Source organism: Mirounga angustirostris, unplaced genomic scaffold (assembly GCF_029215605.1).
Source record: "Mirounga angustirostris isolate CCGP_5_RB_7025 unplaced genomic scaffold, mMirAng1.0.hap1 SCAF_1, whole genome shotgun sequence".
Lineage (NCBI taxonomy): Eukaryota > Metazoa > Chordata > Mammalia > Carnivora > Phocidae > Mirounga > Mirounga angustirostris.
The window spans coordinates 177478748-177492753 of record NW_026991709.1 but is presented as its reverse complement, the minus strand read 5'-3'; the positions used below and the strand labels follow the sequence as shown (position 1 = coordinate 177492753).

Below are 14006 nucleotides of genomic sequence, written 5' to 3'. Positions count from 1 at the left end.
CAATGAGACACTTATAGATTTTTCTATTCAGCAATTACATTTTCAATAAGAAAAGTTTAATGTATATCTAATATTAGACCTACTTTAAAATATGTACCTATCACTAAAGGGAAAATCACATGAAAAGAAAGCACAGTATTATCAATTTCTGGTAAAACTTTAAAATATTGTCATTAATCATGGATGGAGCACTTTTCCTGTGGTAGATTCCTATTTGTTTGACACCTGGCAGGGCCTGCATCAATTTATTCACTTTCTCTGTTACACGGCATTTGGTCCCTGGGGCTATTATTTCTGAGGGAAACCAAGCAACATAATGAGAAGCCCACATGAATGATTCATACTAGAACACTCTAGAACATGCTAGTCAATGGGATATGCTGAATGTCTAATCTAACTTGATGGCTCAAGTTTCTGTGGTGCCAGGGGGAAGTGATCCATTTACCAGATCCTTGAGATTAGCTAAGCCATTTCCAGCAGCTGCAGAGCCCTAGAGTCTTCCCGTGTCTGCAGGAAATATTTGCAATGTTATCATGATGAAGCATTTCCTCAGCGCGCACACACACACATGTTGTACAATGGCTGCTTATCTTGGTACCTCCTAGGCACTTAGTAGTGTCTTTACCTTTTTTAAAAATAACCCCTTTGGAAATCGGAGGGGTGGACGAACCATGAGAGACGATGGACTCTGAAAAACAAACAGGGTTCTAGAGGGGAGGGGGGTGGGAGGATGGGTTAGCCTGGTGGTGGGTATTGAGGAGGGCACATTCTGCATGGAGCACTGGGTGTTGTGCACAAACAATGAATCATGGAACACTTCATCTAAAACTAATGATGTAATGTATGGGGATTAACGTAACAATAAAAATAAATAAATAAATAAATAAATAAATAAATAAATAAATAAATAAATAAGAAAAAAAATAACCCCTTTATTACTCTAAGGGCAGCACATTTTATATTTACAAAAAAAATTCATAAACTCAGGCAAACAAGTAAACAAAACTTCACCTTCCCATCACCCAGAATTACCATGTCTTACATCTTAGTGCGGGTGCTTCTGGATAGTATGTTTGTATATATATTTGCATTTATACACACACCTATTTGAATGTATTTTTCTTTGCCAACATGAGATTATACTCTACATACTGTTCTAAAAATTAACATTTTTTTAATGAGTGATCTTTACCTTTCCATTTCAGTACATTTTCTTATGTCATTGAATAGCTAAACCATATTCTAATTTCCCTAATTAAGCTAAAAAAACATCTTACAACTGTTTGGTCCTATACAGGGATCCTATCAAGAAACATTATCTGATTTTTATATCCCTTATGTCTCTTCAATCTGTTATGATCCTTTTTTTATGACGTTGGCTTGTTGAAGACACAGAGCCAGTTTTCCTGTGGAATGTCTCACCTTCTAGATGTATCTGGTTGCTTCCTTGTCGTACCATGTAACTGATTCCTATACCCCTCTATCTCTTTTGAACATGAAGTTAGATCTAAAGGAACGATGGATTCATGCTAAGGATTTTGGGCTAAAATATACCATAGGTGATTCTGTATCAAGAACTGCACTCTCCAGTATGGAGACATGGCTATTTAAATTTATGCTTAAATTCATTCATTCCAGTTCATTAAATTGGAACTGCTCGATAGCCACATGTGGCTGGTGGCTATCATTTGGACAGCACAGATATGGAACACTTCCCTCACTGCAGAAAGTTATACTGGATTGCTAGTTAGAGATTGATTCCATTTCTCCACCCTCTGAATCTGGGTGTGGCTATGTGACTTTCTCTGATGAACTGGATACTAGTGAACATGGTGCAAGCGGAGGCCTAGAAAATATGCACCCATGGGTGTCCCTGCTCTGTGGCTGAAACCTAGAGATTGTCTTGTAAAGAAGCTCAGACTAGCCTACTGGAACATGAGACCCCTCATGGAGAGTGCCCCAACTGTTCCAGCTGAGGTCCCAGACATGTGAGTAAAGCCAGCCTACGTCATCCTGGGAAAGTCTGTAGAGAAGGGCCTCAGCTATCCAGCCATCCCTGTTGACTGCCAGACATGTGAGTGAGGTCCTCGGAGATTAATCAGTGCCAGGTGAGTCACCAGCTGAACACAGAGCCCAGCCAAGTTAACCCACAGAGGAATGAAGAATCATAAATGATTACTGCTTTTAGCCACTAGACTTTTTGAATGGTTTGTTACTTGGCAATAAATAACTGATACGCAATTAGAAAGGAATCAGTATAGCGTTGCTCTGGCCCTATGCAATGTTTTGTCCTCCATCAAACACTCGCCTAACACAGAAATCTTGCTTAAATCCATACTGCCATTAGGTTTCAGGTTTTGCAAAATGATGTTTTCCACTTTTGTCATTCCTTCTACATTTATTAACTGGCATTCCTTTGTAAAGTAGAGCTCTTTATCAAATGGGCTAGTTGGTTATTCTGTCATACAGTTGTTTCCTACTGGAAAGGCCTACCAAATATTTCATTTTTCTTTTAATTACAAATCAAAAAGTAAGGAGTTGTTTAATGGCCATCTCAAATGATGCTTCTCTGGTGTTCTCTTTTTTGGGTATCTTTATGAAGTCATGAATTTAAACATGAAATATATTTTGTCTATAAGCACTGTTCTTTTTGATGTCCAAATTTTCCCAACCATGGCCACCGGGAGCCCCTTCAGACCACCTTCTATGTCATTTTGACGCAAATCTATTAATCTCGGATGTTTCCTTGCTTTCTGACAAACAAGCTATCTCAAGCTCACCCTGCCTCCTCCTGGCCCCAGACCTAGAATCAGCCATTTCTCTAAGAAACCCTGGGGATGTATTGAAGTACACAATCTGGGTGCTTAAATCGATCCAGAGATGACGTTGCTTGCAGGCCATTCCATTTATAGAGATGTAATTTGCAATGTACAAGTGCTTCTCCCTTTCTCAGCTCCCTCATTTTATTCTTTGCTCTCAAATCTGCTCACAGCAGTTCTCACTCAGTATGCAACCCTCTCTTGTGTTTGGCCATTTGGTGGGTTTGCAGCATGCAGGACATTTCAGAATCCCCCTTCCTTCCTGTTACACCATTGTTGATTTCACTCCAGTTCTGCTACCTTTGGGTTTGGGGTTTTTCCTGTCTCCTACCACATCTGAAGATGTTGTCCACTGAGTTTTGACTTCTGTTTTCTGTGACGGTCTCCCTGCTTTTCGGAAACGAGAGTAGAAAGATTACACACTGACCCAGCTCAGGTTAATCAGAAGGTTCATCAAGGTTATTGGTCAGGGAGGGACACTGACTCAAATCTTTCTAAACAAAAACTGTTGCTGGAAGCAGTGGGCTAGAGGAGCTGAATGAATGAACACGTGGAACTGCTCATAGTATCTGGCTGTCTCATGGAGAGAATCTGGCTGTGACCAAAGCTAAGAGAGAAGAGAGAATTAAGAGGTAGAGAGAGACAGATTTCTGAGGACCTCATTCGAACGCCTGGGTCTGGCCTTACCTGGATCCAAACCAAACCTAGGTTTCTCACTAATGCAATTTTGAAAAGTCCTTTTAATTAAATGAAACAATTAAGATGAAATGCTTATCCTACTGAATGGTGTGTCCCCAGTATATGCTATCATTATTGGTTTTGAAAACTAATTTGAATTAGGTTTCTGTCATTCCAAGTATAATAATAAAAACAAAGAAAATAATACCAATGATTTTTGTGAATTGTGCTAGGCACTTTACATGTTATTTCACTAAGTCCTCACTTTAAGCCATAGATACGTTTTCTTATTCCCATTTTAAAGACTTAAAAATGAGGGTGGGGGAGGGGAAAGATGGCGGAGGAGTAGGGGACCCTATTTCAACTGGTCCCCGGAATTGAGCTGGATACCTACCAGACCACTCTGAGCACCCACGAAACCAGCCTGAGATGTAAGAAGATCTGGATCTCTACAAACAGAATATCGCAGGTGGTTGGTTTTGAGGTACAAAGCGGAGAGCCGTGATCCTGCAGGCAGATATCGGAGGATAAACGGCAGCGGGAGGGTGCCGGGCCGTGGGGATCCTACACCGCCGGTGAGCGACAGCCTCGCGTGCTGCAAACGGGGCACAGACTCGCAGACTGGTGGCGGTGGGGAAAGGACTTTAGGGCAGCCCCCGGGGTGGAGGACCAGACCGGAGGGGTGCGCGCACACGAACTGCAGCCCCGGGACAGAAACTGGAGCTACGGTCCCGTGCACGCAAACTGCAGCCTCCTAGACGGAAACCCGGTGCTCCGGAGTCCCACCGGTGAACTGCAACCCCCGGGGGTGGAAACCCTGAGCGGAGGAGTCTTGCACATGCCCTCGAACTGGGAGCGGCTGGCGGTTTTAGAAGCACAAACGGCAGAGACGTGCCCGGACCTGGAGGCAGGACTGGGAGCGCTGTGGAGGGGCGCACAACCCAGGATGCTGCAGTTTATAGCAGCACGGACAGAAACGGAGACAGTGTGGCCTGGAGAGCTCACTGAAGAACAGACTGAAGTCTCTCTGCTCTGAGGCAGAGGGTTGGAAGCGGTCTCTTCTGCTCTGACTCTCGGAACAGATGCGGAAAGCCGCCAGGGAAAGGCGCCAGAGAACAAAAGCCCCCAAAACTGATTCCCGCTGAGCACATTCCCCGCCACAGGGGTGCAGGGCAACTCCGCCCAAACAGGGTTGCCTGAGTAACAGCGCGGCAGGCCCCTCCTGCAGAAGACAGGCTGGAAAAACAAGAGGCCAGCAACCCTAAGGTCCCAAGAAAACAGGTGTATCTTGCTTGGCTTCTGGTCAATAATTTCTACTCTATACATTCCCTCAAACACCCATCAACAGAATGACTAGGAGGAGGAGCCCCCAAAACAGAAAAGACTCAGAGATTATGACTTATGCTGCAGATTTACAAATGGATGCAGAAATAACCAAGATGTCGGAGCTGGAATTCAGGCTAGCAATTGTGAAGACAATGGCTAGAATGGAGAAATCAATTAATGGCAACATAGAGTCTCTAAGGGCAGAAATAAAAGGTGAATTGGCAGAACTTAAAAATGCTATCAATGAGATCCAATTCAATCTAGATAATCTAACAGCTAGGGTAACTGAGACAGAAGAGAGAATAAGTGATCTGGAAGACAGTATAATAGATAAAAAGGGAAAAAAGGAGGCCAGGGAAAAACAACTCAGAATCCATGAAAATAGAATCAGAGAAATAAGTGACACCAAGAGGCGTTCCAATGTCAGAATAATTGGAATCCTGGAGGGAGTGGAGAGAGAGAGAGGACTAGAAGATGTATTTTAGCAAATCGTAGCTGAGAACTTCCCTAATCTGGGGAATGAAACAAACATTCGAGTCCTAGAGGGAGAGAGGACCCCTCCTAAGATCAAGGAAAACAGGCCAACACCCCGGCATGTAATAGTAAAACTTGCAAATCTTAGAACCAAGGAAACCATCTTAAGGGCAGTTAGGGGGAAGAGATTCCTTACGTACAGAGGGAGGAACATCAGAATAACGTCAGACCTATCTACAGAGACCTGGCAAGCCAGAAAGGCCTGGTGAGACATATTCAGAGTACTAAATGAGAAGAACATGCAGCCAAGAATACTTTATCCGGCAAGGCTTTCATTTAGAATGGATGGAGAGATGCAGAGCTTCCACGACTGGCAGAGGTTGAAAGAATATGTGACCACTAAGCCAGCCCTGCAAGAAATATGAAGGGGGGTTCTATAAAAGGAGAAAGACCCCCAAGAGTGATCTACAACAGAAATTTACAGGGACAATCTATAAAAACAACGTCTTCACAGGCAACATGATGACAATTTATTCATATCTTTCAATAATCACTCTCAACGTGAATGGCCTAAACGCTCCCATAAAACAGCACAGGGTTGCAGATTGGATAAAGAGACAGGACCCAACCATATGCTGTCTACAAGAGACTCATTTTGAACCTAAAGATACATCCAGACTGAAAGTGAAGGGACGGAGATCCATCTTCCATGCCAGCGGACCTCAAAAGAAAGCTGGGGTAGCAATTCTTATATCAGACAAATTAGATTTTAAACTAAAGTCTGTAATAAGAGACACAGAAGGACAGTATATCATTCTTAAAGGGTCTATCCAAGAAGAAGATCTAACAATTGTAAATATCTATGCCCCCAACATGGGAGCAGCCATCTACATAAGCCAACTGTTAACCAAAATAAAGAGTCATATTGATAACAATACATTAATTGTAGGAGACCTCAATACTCCACTCTCAGCAATGGACAGATCATCTAAGCAGAAAACCAACAAGGAAACAAGAGCTTTGAATGATACATTGGACCAGATGGACCTCATAGATATTTACAGAACATTCCACCCTAAAACAACAGAATACTCATTCTTCTCGAGCGCATATGGAACTTTCTCCACAATAGACCATATACTGGGTCACAAATCAGGTCTCAACCGATACCAAAAGATTGAGATTATTCCCTGCATATTCTCAGACCACAATGCTCTAAAACTGGAACTCAATCACAAGAAAAAATTTGGCAGAAATTCAAACACTTGGAAGCTAAAGACCACTCTGCTCAAGAGTGTTTGGGTCAACCAAGAAATCAAAGAAGAACTTAAACAATTCATGGAAATCAATGAGAACGAAAACACATCGGTCCAAAACCTATGGGATACTGCAAAGGCGGTCCTAAGGGGGAAATACATAGCCATCCAAGCCTCACTCAAAAAAATAGAAAAATCCCAAATTCACCAACTAACTCTACACCTTAAAGAACTAGAGAAAAAGCAACAAACAATGCCTAAGCCATGCATTAGAAGAGAAATAATTAAAATTAGAGCAGAAATCAATGAATTAGAAACCAGAAACACAGTAGATCAGATCAATGAAACTAGAAGTTGGTTCTTTGAAAGAATTAATAAGATTGATAAACCACTGGCCAGACTTATCCAAAGAAGAGAGAAAAGACCCAAATTAATAAAATTATGAATGAAAGGGGAGAGATCACGACTAACACCAAGGAAATAGAAGCAATTATTAGAAATTATTATCAACTATATGCCAATAAACTGAGCAATCTGGATGAAATGGAGGCCTTCCTGGAAACCTATAAGCTGCCAAGACTGAAACAGGAAGAAATTGACAACCTGAATAGGCCAATAACCAGTAACGAGATTGAAGCAGTGATCAAAAACCTCCCAAAAAACAAGAGTCCAGGGCCTGATGGATTCCCTGGGGAATTCTACCAAACATTCAAAGAAGAAATAATACCTATTCTACTGAAGCTGTTTCAAAAAATAGAAACAGAAGGAAAACTTCCAAACTGATTCTATGAGGCCAGCATTACCTTAATCCCCAAACCAGGCAAAGACCCCATCAGAAAGGAGAATTTCAGACTGATATCCCTGATGAATATGGATTCCAAAATCCTCAACAAAATCCTAGCTAATAGGATCCAATAATACATTAAAAGGATCATCCACCACGACCAAGTGGGATTAATCCCCGGAATGCAAGGGTGGTTCAACATTCGCAAATCAATCAATGTGACAGAACACATTAATAAGAGGAGGAAGAAGAACCATATGGTCCTCTCAATTGATGCAGAAAAAGCATTTGACAAAATACAACATCCTTTCCTGATTAAAACTCTCCAGAGTATAGGGATAGAGGGAACATTCCTCAAGCTCATAAAATCCATCTATGAAAAACCCACAGCGAATATCATCCTCAATGGGGAAAAGCTGAGAGCCTTTCCCTTAAGATCAGGAACATGTCAAGGGTGCCCACTCTCACCACTGTTGTTCAACATAGTACTAGAAGTCCTAGCAACAGCAATCAGACAACAAAAAGAAATAAAAGGTATTCAAATTGGCAAAGAAGAAGTCAAACTCTCTCTTTTCGCAGACGACATGATACTTTATGTGGAAAACCCAAAAGACTCCACCCCCAAATTACTAGAATTCATCCAGCAATTCAGTAATGTGGCAGGATACAAAATCAATGCACAGAAATCAGTTGCTTTCTTATACACTAACAACGCAACTGTAGAAAGAGAAATTAAAGAAACGATTCCATTTACAATAGCACCAAAAACCATAAGATACCTCGGAATAAACCTAACCAAAGAGGTAAAGGATCTATACTCTAGGAACTACAAAACACTCATGAAAGAAATTGAAGAAGACACAAAAAGATGGAAAAATATTCCATGCTCATGGATCGGAAGAATAAACATTGTTAAAATGTCTATGCTACCCAGAGCAATCTATACCTTCAATGCCATCCCAATCTAAATTCCAATGACATTTTTCAAAGTGCTGGAACAAACAATCCTAAAATTTATATGGAATCAGAAAAGACCCCGAATCGCCAAGAAGATGTTGAAAAAGAAAAACAAAGCTGGGGGCATCACGTTGCCCAATTTCAAGCTATATTACAAATCAGTGATCACCAAGACAGCATGGTACTGGCACAAAAACAGACATACAGACCAATGGAACAGAACAGAGAACCTAGATATGGACCCTCAACTCTATGGTCAAATAATCTTTGACAAAGCAGGAAAAAACATGCAATGGAAAAAAGTCTCTTCAATAAATGGTGCTGGGAAAATTGGACAGCCACATGCAGAAGAATGAAACTCGACCATTCTCTAACACCACTCACAAAGATAAACTCAAAGTGGATGAAAGACCTCAATGTGAGACAGGAATCCATCCAAATCCTAGAGGAGAACATAGGCAGTAACCTCTTTGACATCGGCTACAGCAACTTCTTTCAAGATACATCTCCAAAAGCTAGTGAAACAAAAGCAAAAATGAACTTTTGGGACTTCATCAAGATAAAAAGCTTCTGCACAGCAAAGGAAACAGTCAACAAAACAAAGAGGCAACCCACAGAATGGGAGAAGATATTTGCAAATGACACTACAGATAAAGGGCTGGTATCCAAGATCTATAAAGAACTTCTCAAACTCAACACCCAAAAAACAAATAATCAAGTCAAAAAGTGGGCAGAAGCGATGAACAGACACTTCTCTGAAGAAGACATACAAATGGCTAACAGACACATGAAAAAATGTTCATCATCATTAGCCATCAGGGAAATCCAAATCAAAACCACACTGAGATACCACCTTACACCAGTTAGAATGGCCAAAATGGACAGGGAAAGAAACAACAAATGTTGGAGAGGTTGTGGAGAAAGGGGAACCCTCTTACACTGTTGGTGGGAATGCAAGCTGGTACAGCCACTTTGGAAAACAGTGTGGAGGTTCCTCAAAAATTTAAAAATAGAGCTACCCTATGACCCAGCAATTGCACTACTGGGTATTTACCCCAAATACGCAGATGTAGTGAAAAGAAGGGCCATATGCACCCCAATGTTCATAGCAGCAATGTCCGCAATAGCCAAACTGTGGAAAGAGCTGAGATGCCCTTCAACAGATGAATGGATAAAGAAGATGTGGTCCATATATATAATGGAATATTACTCAGCCATCAGAAAAGATGAATACCCAACTTTTACATCAACATCGATGGGACTGGAGGAGATTATGCTAAGTGAAATAAGTCAAGCAGAGAAAGTCAATTATCATATGGTTTCACTTATTTGTGGAACATAAGGAATAGCATGGAGGACATTAGGAGAAGGAAGGGAAAAATGGGGGGGGAATTGGAGGGAGAAATGAACCATAAGAGACTATGGACCTGAGAAACAAACAGGGTTCTAGAGGGGAGGGGGGAGGGGGGATTGGTTAGCCCAGTGATGGGTATTAAGGAGGGCACGTACTGCATGGAGCACTGGGTGTTATACGAAAACAATGGATCGTGGATCACTACATCAAAAACTAATGATGTATTGTATGGTGACTAACATAATATAATAAAATTAAAAACTACAAAAAAAAAAAAAAGACTTAAAAATGAGTTGAGGGCTCAAGAACTTTAAGGGAGCTGGTCATATAGTAAGTGGTAGATCTGGGATTTTGACCTTAGCAATTTGAGTCCAGAATCCAAGCTCCAAATGGCTTACATATTGTTTGTGATTTAGAAATAATTAAAAGTAGAGCACTTAGGAAATTAAGCAACATGCTACTGAAGAACCAAGAAGTCAAAGAAGAAATCAAAAGAGAAATAAAAAAAATACCTTGAGATAAATGAAAATGGAAATGTAATATTCCAAAATTACAGGATGCAGCAAAAGCAGATTTGAGAGGGACGTTCATAGCAATAAATGCCTATATCAAGAAACAAGAAAAGACTTGGGCCCCTGGGTGGCTTAGTCAGTAAAGTGTCTGACTCTTCATATCAGTTCAGGTCTTGACCTCACGGTTATGAGTTCAAGCCCCGCGTGGGGCTCCGTGCTGGGTGTGGAACCTACTTAAAAAAAAAAAAAAAAAACAAAAAACAAGAAAAGTTTCAAATAAACAACCTAAATTTACACCTCAAGGAACTAAAAAAATAAGAACAAATGAAGCCAAAAGTTAGTAGAAAAAAGGAAATAAATATTGGAGCAGAAAGAAATGAAATAGGGGTTAAACAGATAATATAAGAGATCAATGAAACTAAGAGCTGGCTCTCTGAGAGATAAAATTGACAAACCTTTAGGTAGATTGACCAAGAAAAAAAGAGAGTGGACTCTCCTTTTATAAATAAAATCAGAAATGATTTATTTATTTTGTTTCTTAAATTCCACATGAGTGAAATAATATGGTATTCATCTTTTCCTGACTTATTTCACTTAGCATAATACTCTCTAGCTCTATCCATGTCATTGCAAATGGCAGGATTTCATCTTTTTTTTATGGTTGAGTTATATATATTATATATATATAATATATATATATATTATATATATATAAATTACATATTCTTTATCCATTCATCAATTGGTGGACACTTGGGCTGTTTCCATAATTTGGCTATTGTAGATAATACTGGTATAAACAACAAGGTACATGTATCCCTTCGAATTAGTATTTTTGCATTCTTTGAGTAAATACTTAGTAGTGCAATTGCTAGATTGTAGGGTAGCTCTATTTTTAACTTAGTGAGGAACCTCCATACTGTTTTCCAGGGTGGCTGCATCAGTTTGCATTCCCAACAACAGTGCAGGAGGGTTCCCCTTTCTCCACCCTTGTCAACACCTTGTGTTTCTTGTGTTGTTGATTTTAGCCATTCTGACAGATGTGAGTATGATATCGCATTGTAGTTTTGATTTGCATTTCCCTGATGATAAGTGATGTTGAGCATCTTTTCATGTGTCTGTGGGCCATCTGGATGTCTTTTTTGGAAAAGTATTCATGTCTTCTGCCTATTTTTTATTTTTCATTTTTTATTTTTTTTCTGCCTATTTTTTAATTGGATTATTCTTTTTGGGTGTGTTGAGTTTTATAAGTTCTTTACATTTTCAATACTAACCCTTTATCAGATATGTCATTTGCAAATATCTTCTCCCCTTCCATAGGGTTGCCTTGTAGTTGTGTTTATGGTTTCCGTCACTGTGCAGAAGGTTTTTATTTTGATGTAGTCCCAATAGTTTATTTTTTATTTTGTTTCCCATGCCTCAGGAGACATATCTAGAAAGAAGTTGCTATGGCCGATGTCAAAGAGGTTACTGCCTGTGTTCTCTTCTAGGGTTTTTATGGTTTCTGGTCTCACATTTAATTACCTAGGAATAAATTTAACTAAAGAGGTAAAAGACATATATTGAGAACTACGAGACATTAATGAAAGAAATTGAAGAAGACACAAATAGAAAGATATTCCATGATCATGAATCGGAAGAATTAATATTGTTAAATTGTCTATGTTACCTAAAGCAATATACAGATTCAGTGAAATTTCTATCAAAATTCCTAAGGCATTTTTCACAGAAATAGAACAAAAAATTCTAAAATATTTATGTAATCATAAAAGATCCTGAATAGCCAAAGCAATTTTGAGAGAGAAGAACAAACCTGGAGGCACCATGCTCCCTGATTTCAAACTATATTACAAAAATATGGTAATTAAAACAGTAGGGTATTGGCATAAAAATAGACATACGAGAAATGAAATGAATATAGAGCCCAGAAATAAATCCATGCATATATGATCAATGAATGTATGACAAGAGAGGCAAGAATATACACTTAGGCTAGAATAGTCTCTTCAACTAATAGTGCTGGGAAAATTGGATAGCTATATGCAAAAGAATGAAACTGGACCAATATCTTACATCATATACAAAAATTAACTCAAAATGGATTAAAGACTTGAACATAAGACCTGAAACTGTAAAACTCTTAGGTGATAAGCTCCTTGACATAGGTGTTGGTGTTAACTTTTTTGAAGCTCACACCAAAAGCAAAGTCAACAACCACAAAACTAAACAAGGGGGACTACATCAAACTGAAAAGCTTCTGCACAGCAAAGGAAACCATCAACAAAATGAAAAGGCAACCTACTAAATGAGAGAAAATATTTGCAAATCATGTATCTGATAATGTGCTAATTAATATCCAAAATATATATATAAAATCACACAACTCAATAGCGAAACAACAAACAATCTGATTAAAAACTGGGCAGGTCTAAATAGACATACTCACAAAGAAGACATACAGACAGCTGACAGGTACATGAAAAGATGCTCAACACCACTAATAGTCAGAGAAATGCAAATCAAAACCATAATGAGATATCAACTCATACCGTGAGAATGGCTATCCTCAAAAAGACAAGAAAAACCAAGTATTGGTGAGGATGTAGAGAAAAGGGAACCCTTGTGCATTGTTGGTGGGAATGTCAATGGGTGCCACCACTGTGGAAAACAGTATGGAGGTTCCTGAAAAAATTAAATACAGAACTATCATATGATGCAGCAATTCCACTTCTGGGTATTTATCTGAAGAAAATGAAAACATTAATTCAAAAGGATATATATTCATTGAGGCATTATTTACAATAGCCAAGATATGGAAACAACCTAAGTATTCAGCAATGGATGAATGGATAAAGAAGACATGGCATATATTTATACAATGGAGTATTATTCAGCCAATACAAAGAATGAAATCTTGCCATTTGCGATAACAGATGGACTTCAACAGCATGATGCCAAGTGAAATAACTCGGAGAAAGACAAATACCGCATGACCTCTCTTATATGTGGAGTCTAAAAATATATATATACAAAACATATATATATTGTAACTAAGCTCACAGTTATGGAGAACAGATTGGTGATTTCCAGAGGTGGGGGGAAGGGAGGAGAAATGAGTGAACTGTTTTCATTTTTTTTTTTTTAGTTTAAATAAACTGAATTTTAAAAAACCCAAAAAGCAAAGCAAAGACAAAAATTAAATTTATATACAGTTTTAGACACTTTCCTTTCTTCAAAATACGAATTCACATGTCTTAGATGTTCCTTGGAGTGCTAATGAAGTGATGGAGAAATGTAGAAAGTATAATACATTTTTTTTCAAAAAACAAAAAAGAGTATAGGCACAGAACTGAAAGCAGCCAGAAAATCACCTGTAACATTGGGCTTAGTCAAGAAATATGCCTGTGTGTTTGGAATCTAAGCTTCGTTAATGGCTCACGAAGTTACGAGCTGTTCTGACCTTCTCCCAATAGTGCACCAGAATGACTTCACACCAGATTTTATAACCGAATGCCCAATTTCACTTTGCAGGACTCTTCCTGTTGATTCCTTTGAAAACTGCCAGTAGAAACAATTAGCAGAGGAGCTGAAAAATTGGACCTGGTGGGATAAGGAAGACCAGACTCCAGGACAATTCCTTGTTTGTTGAGGGGAACCGCTGTTCAGCTTTCTCTGGCTCCCGAAGCAATGGAATTTCCTCCTCACCGATGCCTATGAACAGCATGTTTCAAAATATGAATTCCTTCCCATTTAATGAAAATGATTCCATTAAGTGTTATAAATTGAATTCAATTACTATCCATTTTTCTTTTTAAATATGCTTAATAATAAATAAGTTTAACCAAA

At 39.1% G+C, this 14006-nt stretch overlaps 1 long non-coding RNA gene across 1 annotated transcript in view; it reads left to right on the top strand.

Moving 5' to 3' along the window:
- Positions 1-14006, top strand: part of LOC135362302 (uncharacterized) — a 17014-nt gene extending 3008 nt beyond the window's left edge. The window contains exon 3 of the long non-coding RNA XR_010406829.1: positions 13692-14006. This is a non-coding gene — a long non-coding RNA (uncharacterized LOC135362302). The remainder of the gene's footprint in view (positions 1-13691) is intronic.